The 12,108-nt window shown below is 41.2% G+C and overlaps 1 non-coding gene across 1 annotated transcript; it reads right to left on the bottom strand.

Moving 5' to 3' along the window:
• Window positions 1–416: 416 nt before the first annotated feature.
• LOC147936261 (small nucleolar RNA R71) lies at window positions 417–522 on the bottom strand. Its single transcript, XR_015569753.1, has one exon. It is a non-coding gene; the product is annotated as a small nucleolar RNA R71 (small nucleolar RNA).
• Between the last annotated feature and the right edge of the window lie 11,586 nt (window positions 523–12,108).

The following is a 12,108-nucleotide window of genomic DNA, read 5'->3' as shown; positions in this document are numbered from 1 at the left end:
AACAACAAGGTGAAGACATCATGGAGCAACCAGCTATCCATGAGCAGAGAACAAGGCACATTGGTGCAGGAGATGCACCCAATACCCACAACCAAAGGGCTGGAATTGTGCCACCTTCAGTAGCAAACAATAACTTTGAGATCAAGAGTGGATTGATCTCAATGATACAAGCCAACAAGTTTCATGGGTTGCCAATGGAAGATCCACTAGATCACCTTGATGAGTTTGACAGAATATGTGGACTCACAAAGATCAATGGAGTGAGTGAAGATGGATTCAAATTAAGGCTCTTCCCATTTTCTCTTGGAGACAAAGCTCACCTTTGGGAAAAGACTCTTCCTACTGGAGCTATCACCACATGGGATGCATGCAAGAAAGCTTTTCTGGCCAAGTTCTTCTCCAATGCAAGGACTGCTAGGTTGAGGAATGAAATTTCTGGGTTTGCTCAAAGGAATAAGAGAGCTTTTGTGAAGCTTGGGAGAGGTTTAAAGGATTCCAGACTCAGTGTCCTCACCATGGCTTCAGCAATGAGTCACTTCTAAGCACTTTGTATAGAGGAGTACTTCCCAAGATCAGGATGCTTCTTGATACAGCCTCTAATGGAAACTTCCTCAACAAGAATGTGGAAGAAGGATGGGAATTAGTTGAGAATCTTGCTCAATCTAATGGCAATTATAATGAGGATTATGATAGGACCATAAGGGGCTCCTCAACTGATCAAGAGGACAAGTATAAAAAGGATTTGAAGATGGTCAATGAGAAGCTTAACAAGATACTCCTCAGCCAGTCCAAGACCATTCACTTCATTGGTGAAGAAGAAGCTCCAGTTCAAGAGGGGGAGCCTGAATTTGCTGAGCTATGCTACATGCAAAACCAGGGAGGATACAAGGGCTACAACCAAAGAGGTTTCAAACAGAACAACCTCTCTTATAGGAGCACCAATGTGGCCAACCCTCAAGACCAAGTCTATCCACCTCCCCAGCCTCAACAACAGCAACAAAACTACATCCCAAAGCAACAACATCAGGTGTTCCAGCCCCAATTGTGTCCCCCACCAGGGTTTCAGACTAACCAAGGCCAGGAACAGGACTTAAGAGCAATGATGCAACAGTTGTTGATTGGGCAAACACAAGGCAAGATTGAGGAAGCCAAACAGTTTGCTGAATTGAATCAAAGGCTCACATCACAGTACAATGATCTGAACATGAAGTTTGAAGGTCTCAACTCCAGAGTAAAGTATATGGAGAGTAACATTGCCTCTACTTCAGCTCCTAAACCTAACCAACTCCCTGGAAAAGCTGTTCAAAATCCAAGGGAGTTCACTGCAAAAGCCATTCATATCTCTGATGAGGAAGTCACTGAGGACAGTGAAGTCCAAGTTTGGGGGAATTCATTAGTTACAGAAGCCCCAAGTGACGTTTGTGCAAAGCAACTGGAGTCCGCCATTGCACTCGACCAGGTACTCGAACAGCCACTCGACCGAGTGCATGCTCGAGTGGTCGATCGAGTTGCAGACTCAGAAGCTGCCAAGCCTGCTAAGTACATTCCTTCTGCTTACAAGCCACCTCTTCCATTCCCAGGACGTTTCAAAGCACAAAAGATTAAGGAGCTTAGGGAAATCATTGAGAGAAAGGTGATGATGGCTAAGCAACAAGAGGAAGAGAAGGCTTTGAAGGAAGTGGTTATGATTGAGAAAGAAGAAGAAGTGATGGCCATACAAGAGATCACCATTGCTTACCAAGAAGAAGAGAGAGGACCTGCCTTGGAACAGTATGATCCATATCCTCTCTACAAAGATTTTTTGCGTTATTTGTCAAAGAAGAAGGCTGAAGCTCAAGATGAGAAGGATCTTGAGGACCTTGGAGGAGTTATCCTTCCAATCAAGCTTAAGGATCCAGGTCCATTCTATCTGCCTTGCACACTTAGCTATCTTCACTACAACTAATGCCTTTGTGATTTGGGAGCTTCAACAAGTGTGATGCCATACTACATAGCACAAAAGCTTGGGAGAACTGATTTCAAATCCACCAACCTTCATATATGTCTAGCTGATGGATCAAACAAGGAGATAGTTGGAAGGTTGGAGAATGTCCCAGTCAAGATAGGGAAGGCAAGGGTTCACACTGATTTTGTGGTGTTGGAGATGGACAAGGAACCTGAAGATCCAATCATTCTTGGAAGGCCATTCTTAGCCACTGTTGGAGCAGTTATTGATGTCAAAGAGGGTCTTGTGACCTTGAACATTGCTGAAGATATAGCCATGAAGTTTAACATCTATAACCCAACCAACCTTCCTACCATTGATGATCAACCTTTTACTATTAAGGACAAAGGAGGTCAAGAAGGTTTAAGTGGTGAAGCAATTCCAAAGTCTAAGCTCTCCTTTCAAGATGATTCTGTGGAAAAGCTTAAGAGGTCAGTTCAAGAGTTGACTAGTATGGTTGAGGATCTCCAAGTTAAGCTGAACAAGAGGTCTTTAAGGAAAGCAAGACCAAGGCTCAAAATCAAGAAGAAATATGGTTTGTGTGTTATGGGTGAGGAGATCAAGGATCAACTTCACAGTGATCAAGAGGTTCCAGGGAGGATTTCATCACCTCCTTGGTATGTAAACCAAGTCTAAAAAGGACACCAAAGTCAAGCTTAGTGACTTTAAACAAGCTCACTAGGGAGGAAGTCCCTAAGGTATCCTTTGTAAATATGGTTTATTTTCCTTGTAGTTTTGATGTGTTTTCTTTTATGTTTGTGTTGGACAGGCCTTTAGGTGAAAATGTAGTTGGGTAAGGAGAGATTTAGACTTGGAGAAGGAGACTCGCAGGCCCACTCGACCTGCCCACGAGAGGTACTCGACCGAGCTAGAAAGGAATTAAGGCCCATTTGATCTTCAAATCGCTAGAACGATCAAGTGGAGGGAAGAACAAGAAGAAAAATTTTGAAATTTCAAAATTTGGTCAAGGTGCTCGACCGTGTACAGTCGAGTGTGGGGTCGAGTGGCAGCAAAAAGCAGGTCAAAGATTCCCATTTCAAATTTGAATGGTATGGACGCTCCACCCTTGTCTCTTTGTTCCCTTAGCTTCTTTATATAGACCTTGCACGAGATTATACCTCTCACATTCTCTCATTTGCTCAAAACAATTGAATTCAAGTTTTAAAGTCTCTCTCATAGCTTATCTTTTGTTCAAGCTTAGTTCTTTCAAGTTTTTGGGTCACTAACCTATTAACTTTGAGCTTTGAGTCTATTCCCTTCAGTTCTTTTTGAAAAAAAAAATGTCTTCAAGGATCACTAGGAAGTCTCAACAAACCGCTGCAAACTCCATGGAACGTCATGATGCTAGCCTTGAATCAAGAGGAGAAGCTGGAAGAGCCACTCGACGCCCCACTCGATCATGCACTCGACCGAGTGGCGGTTCGAGCAGCCGGTCGAGCCAGATGACGTGTCCAAGGAGAGAGAGAGTTGAGGAAGATCCTGAGAGGACTGAAAGTGAGGAGGAAAGGGAGTCAACTCTCAATGAGTTCATGAGGAGACACAAGGCCAAAGGGAAGAGGCCAGCAGTTGAGGTTGAACAAGAGAAGAGTGAGAATGAGAGTGAGGAAGAAAGTGAAAAAGAAGAGTTAGAGGATGATGGAGAAGCTGAGTCTTGTGGGTTGTCAAAGAGGCAACTTTATGATGCTTTCATGAGAATGGAGTTCTTAGGGACTAGATATCCACACAAGGAAACCATGGAGAAGCTAGCCATTGATGAAGATGTGGAGTATCTCTTTGGGAAGAGCAACCTAACCAAGTTTATGGGGCTTTGCATGGAGGGCTACAAAGAAGAGAGTTGTGAGTTTCTAGCCACAGTCAAGCTGCACACATATGCAAGGAAGGATGCTGAGTTAGGAGCTGGTCACATTGCTTTCACAATCAAGGGGAAGAAGTATGATCTTTCAATGAAGAAGATAGCCAATGTGTTTGGTTTTGAGGTTGGGAGCAATAGGAGTTTGATGATTTCAAGAGAAGAGCTCTATGCTGTGTGGGAAACCATTGGGGACAACAAATTCTATTCATCCTCCAATTCCAAGAGTTCAAGGATAAGGAGCCCAATCCTAAGGTACTTCCACAAAGCTCTTGCCAACATTTTCTTTGCTAGGAAGGAAACTGGGAACATTAATGAGGGGGAGCTAAAGATGATTGATTTGGCTCTCAATGGAATCATCTTTCAAGCAAGAAATGGTACAATCATTCTTGGGAGCACTGTGGAGACTGACCTAGCAATGGTGCTCATTGACCACATGATTTACTTGAGAAGTTGGGTAAGCAAGTTGGAGAACAAATGATCAAGAGGAGCACTAACCATTGGAGGCATCATTACTCCAATCCTACAAGCTGCTAAGGTTCCACTTAGAGGAGAAAGGGTTTCACCAAGATGGATTGACTCTAGCTACCTCACCTCTACTCTCATCCTAGCCAAAGAGATGCATCAAGGGAATCACATTTTAAACTTTGAACTTCCAACACTTGGGAAAAAGCAACTGATTTTGCCTAACCAAGAGCTCACCACCATTCAAGAAGGAGCCAACATTGACTTTTGGCCAGCTGAGGAGCATTTGTTTGATGGGATAGTTCAACCTAGAGTTGATGAAGCTGGAGATGTGCAAATGGCTGATGGGGAGGAGCAATTTTACTTTGAGGATTATGAGCTCAACCCAAGAGATAGTAGAGGAGTGAGGGAGGCTACCAAGAGGTTAACTCTTTTGCAAAAATGGAACAAATGGCATGGGAAGAGGTTTGATAAGCTGAAGAAGAAGGTGACCAACATGGCTAAGTCTATCAAGGGCTTAAAGAAGGAGATTGCTGAGTTGAAGAGTGGGAATTCTTCACCTACACCATCAAGCCCTTTGAGGAGGAGTAGCTCAACTAGAGCACTTTCTAGAGTTGCGAACCCTGTGGAACCATCTAGAGCTTCAATGTGTGAGCCAAATCAGAGGAAGAGGAGCTCAAGTACCCGAGAACAACCATTTTCAAGGTACTCGACCGGGTCACTCGAGCACCCACTCGACTGAGCACCTCCAATGCACTCGGCCGAGTTCCAGCCCAGATCACCCTATGGCTTCCCACCTCCAGCTGCTTATCCAGGATATCCAGGTTACCCTCCCATCCCACCCCAGTACTTCATGGATCCAGCACTCTACCAGCAGTTCTACCAGCAGCAAGGTCAGATTATTGACACTCATGGTCCAGCTCGACCCCCCCCCCCCACTCGAGCATGTACTCGACCGAGTACCGGTCGATTCCCATCGTCGAGCTGCCCCAATCTCCACCTCCAAGTCATCAACAAGACCCCAACTACTCCTATGACAGCATGCAGATGGATGTGGACAACTACTTCCACAATCCCTAAGGTACCACTATCACCTTCACTTGTAAATATCATTGCATTTGACATTGTGTTTTGTTTTTTTTTGTTTTTCATCTTGAATCCTCAATCAAATTTCTTTCACACAGGGACTGTGTGATTTAAGTTTGGGGGAGGGTTTGAGATAGCATTTGACATTGTGTTTTGTGATTCTTATTTCAAATTTTTAGCATCATCATGTTAATACTTGCATAGCATCTATGGCATAGAAAAACCCTAAAAATTTGAATTTTTTTTGCAAAATTCTTTATAAAAAAAAAAGAGTGTTCATGTAGTTTGCATTGCATATTAGGATCTTGTTTAGCATGTTTCATGTAGGATTGTATAGTATTTGCATTAGGGATCTATGATGAGTATTCCCTTGTTAGCTTGTTTATTCACTAGACTAGGATCAATGCCCAAGTTAATAGTACTTTGATGCTAGTTGAGTGGTTAGAAGCATAAGATTGAACCAAGCCTTGAATTCCTACACTGCATTTGCTCTAAATTGAAGCATGTTGAGATTTGAAATCATTTCCTATTTATAAGAACCTAATATTGACTTTCAATTATCAATGTGTGCATTGCTTTAAACTCATGGATACCATATACATATTTGGATCATCTTCTTCCTTTTTACCACTCTTGTTGATCCAAGTAGCTGATTTCCTCATTAAGAATCAGTTCTCCTACCCCTAAACCAAACCTTCTTTCAAGTCATGTTTGTTCTTGTGAGAGTGAGGCCTATTTTTGGGATTGAGCTTGGTAGAAAGTGTTAGGTTTGAACTGACAAGGGTAAAGTCTTGTGTAGTTCTAGCTTGCATTTTTCAAACTAGATAGGACTAGGTGGTTCACTTGTTGGGTTTGGGACTTGGCTGTTAAGAAAAGAAAAGAGGAAAAAGAGAAAGAAAAGAGGGTAGAGTCTCCTAAGACTTGAAAACCAAAAGAGAAAACGGTGAAAAAGAAAAGAAGAAGTTAAAGGGTAGAACTAGGATCATTTGGGTTTAGAATGCTAGGATAAAACGCTTTGGGAGCCTTTGGGTAGACAAGGTTTTATTCTTGTATGTGTCTAGGTGTTCTTACCTTTAGCATTCTTCTAAAGCTCAATCCATTTTCATGAAAGAACCTTGATTTTGATAAGCCCTACTCTAAAAAGAGACCATCATTGTCTCAAAGCCTTTATTTCCAAGCCAAATAAGTTTAAGCATTGCATAGAATTGATTCATGTTCTTGATTAATGAATGTTAAAGGAAATGGTTGATTTGAATGCATGTGGATGTCTAAGGCTCAAATCAATAAAGGTTGTGATATGCTTGTCTAAAGTCTTTAAGTATAGCTCATTCAACTTGCATCATAGTACTAGTAACTTGGACATTGATTCTAGATAGTCTATTTGCAAGCTTTAGGAGCTGAGATCCCACTTTCAAACCTCACCTACCTTCTTTTGTCTTGATTATTTGCTTGAGGGCAAGCAAAGACTAAGTTTAGGGGTGTTGATGTTCATATATTTTACCTTGTTTTCCCTTAGTTTATCCACAACTTTTGCATCTTTTGCTATCCATTTAGGCCATTATTGTGTAGCTTTAGGACTAATCATGCATTAGAGTATAGCTGCATCGCATTTGCATCTTTTCATGCATAAACAGGTGATTTTGGAGCTTAAGGAGCATGGAAGCAATGCTGAGGAGAAGTAAAGCAATCCTGAGGAGAAAACAAGAAAGTTAAGGCTGAAGAATCAAGGTCCGGAGTCCAACTCGACCGCACACTCGACCAGGCGCTGAGAAGGACTCGACCGAGTGGAGAATGCACGAGAGAAGCCAGCTCGACCAGCCACTCGACCGAGCACTGGTCGAGTTGACCGAGCCGTTGACTGCTTTGACTTTTTGTATTTTTAGGGCTTCCACCTCACCTCCTATATAAAGCCCTTGTACCTGCAGCCACAAAAGAGTCCAGCTTTTTAGAGAGTCTAAAACATAGTTTTTACCTTTTTTAGATTTTATTCCTTTTGCATTGTCTTTTATTTTAGATTTTGTACTTGTTTAAAAAAGAAAGACTAGATTCTTGTATTTTGTTTGTTTCATAACTTTCAAAATATTAAGATTTCGAGTTTTATTTCTTCATCAATATTGTAGATCTCTGTTTCATCTTTCTAATGATGCAAGTTTCAATATTTTCTGGGTTTTTGACTTATTTCACCATGTGTTCTTGTGAGTAGTTTGTTTAGGACCTTGAGGATGGGTTAGGCTGGGTTGATCTTGTGGTTTATTTGATTTGGTCATGCTTGATTGTTGTAGATCTCTTCTAGGCTAGATGTTCTTAATGCTGACCCTATATCTGAGAAGGTAGGGTTTGATTTCAAGCATCTTAGCATCACACCAATGTCTAAGGAGCATAGATAAGGCTAGATCTAGAGCTTACCATTAGGCTTGCTAAGAGATTAGAGGTCTTGTTTGGTTTGAGATGTATTGCTTAATGCCTGCTTGTGTAAATTCTTTACTTTGTGAGAACAAGTCTAGAAATGCATAGGTTTGATTGTTTCTTGCCATGAGAGTGGATTAAACATGTCTTAGAATAGTATGTCTAGAGATCAGCTCAAAGTTTGCTTGAGATTTGTTGACCAATTTAGATAACCACAATGATTAGCTCAGCCCATGAATCCCTCCTCAAGGCCTTCTTTGTTTATTAATATCTTAGTCTAAATATCATTGCTTACTTGTTGTTTGATTAGTTTTTGCATTGCTCTGTTTTTCTTGTGTTGCTCTGTTTTCACGTTTAGTCTAGCTCGACCCTGTACTCGACCTACCCTCGGTCGAGTGCTGCTCGAGTTCGTCTCCAGAATTTGTGTTCATGCTTTGTAGTTGTCCTGTCTTATCTCTTGTTTCATTCCTGTTTCATTTCTATTGCATTCACTTAGTGTTTCTGTTCATTACTTGTCTTGCATTAGTTCATTAGCATAGTGTCTATTTCTGTTCTTGCTATTATAATCATTTTGTTTCATTTGCATTTAGTATCTTGTTCTAGTTGTTTTTACTTTCTGCATTTCATATCTCATTATAGGATTGTTAGTGACAAACAATCTTTACATTTGGCTTGACTTAGACTCATATGCACATCTTGATTGTTCACAAACACTTAGATAGGATTGACACCTCTTATACTGCAACTGCATAAGGGGAATTGAAACACCCTGACATCCATTCATTCATAACTCATCATTCCATACATCATTCATTCACCACACCACACAAATAGTCAGTTTCAAATTTTTAGGGTTTTTCTATGCCTTAGATGCTATGCAAGTATTAACATGATGATGCTAAAAATTTGAAATAAGAATCACAAAACACAATGTCAAATGCTATCTCAAACCCTCCCCCAAACTTAAATCACACAGTCCTTGTGTGAAAGAAATTTGATTGAGGATTCAAGATGAAAAACAAAAAAAAACAAAACACAATGTCAAATGCAATGATATTTACAAGTGAAGGTGATAGTGATACCTTAGGGATTGTGGAAGTAGTTGTCCACATCCATCTGCATGCTGTCATAGGAGTAGTTGGGGTCTTGTTGATAACTTGGAGGTGGAGATTGAGGCAGGTCGACGATGGGAATCGACCGGGACTCGGTCGAGTACATGCTCGAGTGGGGGGGTCGAGTTGGACCACGAGTGTTAAAATTCTGACCTTGCTGCTGGTAGAACTGCTGGTAGAGTGCTGGATCCATGAAGTACTGGGGTGGGATGGGAGGGTAACCTGGATATCCTGGATAGGCAGCTGGAGGTGGGAAGCCATAGGGTGATCTGGGCTGGAACTCGGCCGAGTGCATTGGAGGTGCTCGGTCGAGTGGGTGCTCGAGTGACCCGGTCGAGTACCTTGAAAATGGTTGTTCTCGGGTACTTGAGCTCCTCTTCCTCTGATTTGGCTTACACATTGAAGCCCTAACTGGTTCCACAGGGTTCGCAACTCTAGAAAGTGCTCTAGTTGAGCTACTCCTCCTCAAAGGGCTTGATGGTGTAGGTGAAGAATTCCCACTCTTCAACTCAGCAATCTCCTTCTTTAAGCCCTTGATAGACTTACCCATGTTGGTCACCTTCTTCTTCAGCTTATCAAACCTCTTCCCATGCCATTTGTTCCATTTTTGCAAAAGAGTTAACCTCTTGGTAGCCTCCCTCACTCCTCAACTATCTCTTGGGTTGAGCTCATAATCCTCAAAGTAAAATTGCTCCTCCCATCAGCCATTTGCACATCTCCAGCTTCATCAACTCTAGGTTGAACTATCCCATCAAACAAATGCTCCTCAGCTGGCCAAAAGTCAATGTTGGCTCCTTCTTGAATGGTGGTGAGCTCTTGGTTAGGCAAAATCAGTTGCTTTTTCCCAAGTGTTGGAAGTTCAAAGTTGAAAATGTGATTCCCTTGATGCATCTCCTTGGCTAGGATGAGATTAGAGGTGAGGTAGCTAGAGTCAATCCATCTTGGTGAAACCCTTTCTCCTCTAAGTGGAACCTTAGCAGCTTGTAGGATTGGAGTAATGATGCCTCCAATGGTTAGTGCTCCTCTTGATCATTTGTTCTCCAACTTGCCTACCCAACTTCTCAAGTAAATCATGTGGTCAATGAGCACCATTGCTAGGTCAGTCTCCACAGTGCTCCCAAGAATGATTGTACCATTTCTTGCTTGAAAGATGATTCCATTGAGAGCCAAATCAATCATCTTTAGCTCCCCCTCATTAATGTTCCCAGTTTCCTTCCTAGCAAAGAAGGTGTTGGCAAGAGCTTTGTGGAAGTACCTTAGGACTGGGCTCCTTATCCTTGAACTCTTGGAATCGGAGGATGAATAGAATTTGTTGTCCCCAATGGTTTCCCACACAGCATAGAGCTCTTCTCTTGGAATCATCAAACTCCTATTGCTCCTGAAACTGACTTTCTTTGTGGTGTGGTGAAAGAAAGATGTATGGAATGATGATGTATGGAATGAATAGAAGTCAGGGTGTTTCAATTCCCCTTATGCAGTTGAAGTATAAGAGGTGTCAATCCTATCTGAGTGATTGTGAACAATTAAGATGTGCATAAGAGTCTAAGTCAAGTCAATTGTAAAGATTGTTTGTCACTAACAATCCTAAAATGAGATATGAAATGCAGAAAGTAAAAACAACTAGAACAAGATACTAAATGCTAACAGAACAGACAAATTAAAGCTATAATGAAACTAGAACAGAGATAGACACTATGCTAATGAACTAATGCAAGACAAGTAATGAACAGGAAACTACATGAATGCAATGGAAATGAAACAGGAATGAAACAAGATAATCAAAAATCAAAAACACAAGTTCTGGGGATGAACTCGAGCAGCACTCGACCGAGTGTAGGTCGAGTACGTGGTCGAGCTAGACTTATATAGGAGATGAGGTGGAAGCCCTAAAAATACAAAATGTCAAAGCAGTCAACGGCTCAGTCAACTCGACCAGTGCTCGGTCGAGTGGCTGGTTGAGCTGGCTTCTCTCGTGCATTCTCCACTCGGTCGAGTCCTCCTCAGCACACGGTCGAGTGGTGGTCGAGTGGTGCGGTCGAGTTGGACTCCGGACCTTGATTCTACACCCTTAACTCTCTTGTTTTCTCCTCAGGATTGCTTCACTTCTCCTCAGCATTGCTTCCATGCTCCTTAAGCTCCAAAATCACCTGTTTATGCATGAAAAGATGCAAATGCAATGCAACTATACTCTAATGCATGATTAGTCCTAAAGCTACACAATAATGGCCTAAATGGATAGCAAAAGATGCAAAAGTTGTGAATAAACTAAGGGAAAACAAGGTAAAATATATGAACATCAACACCCCCAAACTTAGTCTTTGCTTGCCCTCAAGCAAATAATCAAGACAAAAGAAGGTAGGTGAGGTTTGAAAGTGGGATCTCAGCTCCTAAAGCTTGCAAATAGACTATCTAGAATCAATGTCCAAGTTACTAGTACTATGATGCAAGTTGAATAAGCTATACTTAAAGACTTTAGACAAGCATATCACAACCTTCACTGATTTAAGCCTTAGATGTCCACATGCATTCAAATCAACCATTTCCTTGAACATTCATTAATCAAGAACATGAATCAATTATGTGCAATGCTTAAACTCATTTGGATTGGCAGTAAAAGGTTTAGAGACAATGATGGTCTCTTTTTAGAGTAGGGCTTATCAATATCAAGGTTCTCTCATAAAAAATGGATTGAGCTTTAGAAGAATGCTAAAGGTAAGAACACTTAGACACATACAAGAACAAAACCTTGTCTACCCAAAGGCATCCAAAGTGTTTATCCTATCAATACCCAATTGATCCTAGTGCTACCCTTTAACTTCTTTTCTTCTTTTTCACCCTTTTCTCTTTTGGTTTTAAAGTCTTAGGAGAGGTTTCTTATTTAATCTTTCTAGTGGAACGGGGGATTCTTACTTATTTACTATGGTTCTCTTTTCTTCTTATTCTTAAGACATATAAGCATTTTGCTAGACTTCTCTTTTCTTTCTTTCTTTTCTTTAACTAGAACCATCTTTAAACAACCTTATTCTTCCCATTCTTTCACTAGACTTTAAATTTTCTTAAACACATTCCCCTCCTAAAGACTCTAACCTTTTCTTTCTCTTTTTCCTCTTTTCTTTTCATAATAGCCAAGTCCCAAACCCAACAAGTGAACCACCTAGTCCTATCTAGTTTGAAAAATGCAAACTAGAACTACACAAGGCTTTACT

This window comes from Camelina sativa, chromosome 10 (assembly GCF_030686135.1).
Source record: "Camelina sativa cultivar CO46 ecotype springtype chromosome 10, ASM3068613v1".
Lineage (NCBI taxonomy): Eukaryota > Viridiplantae > Streptophyta > Magnoliopsida > Brassicales > Brassicaceae > Camelina > Camelina sativa.
This window is presented reverse-complemented; position numbering and strand designations above follow the sequence as displayed.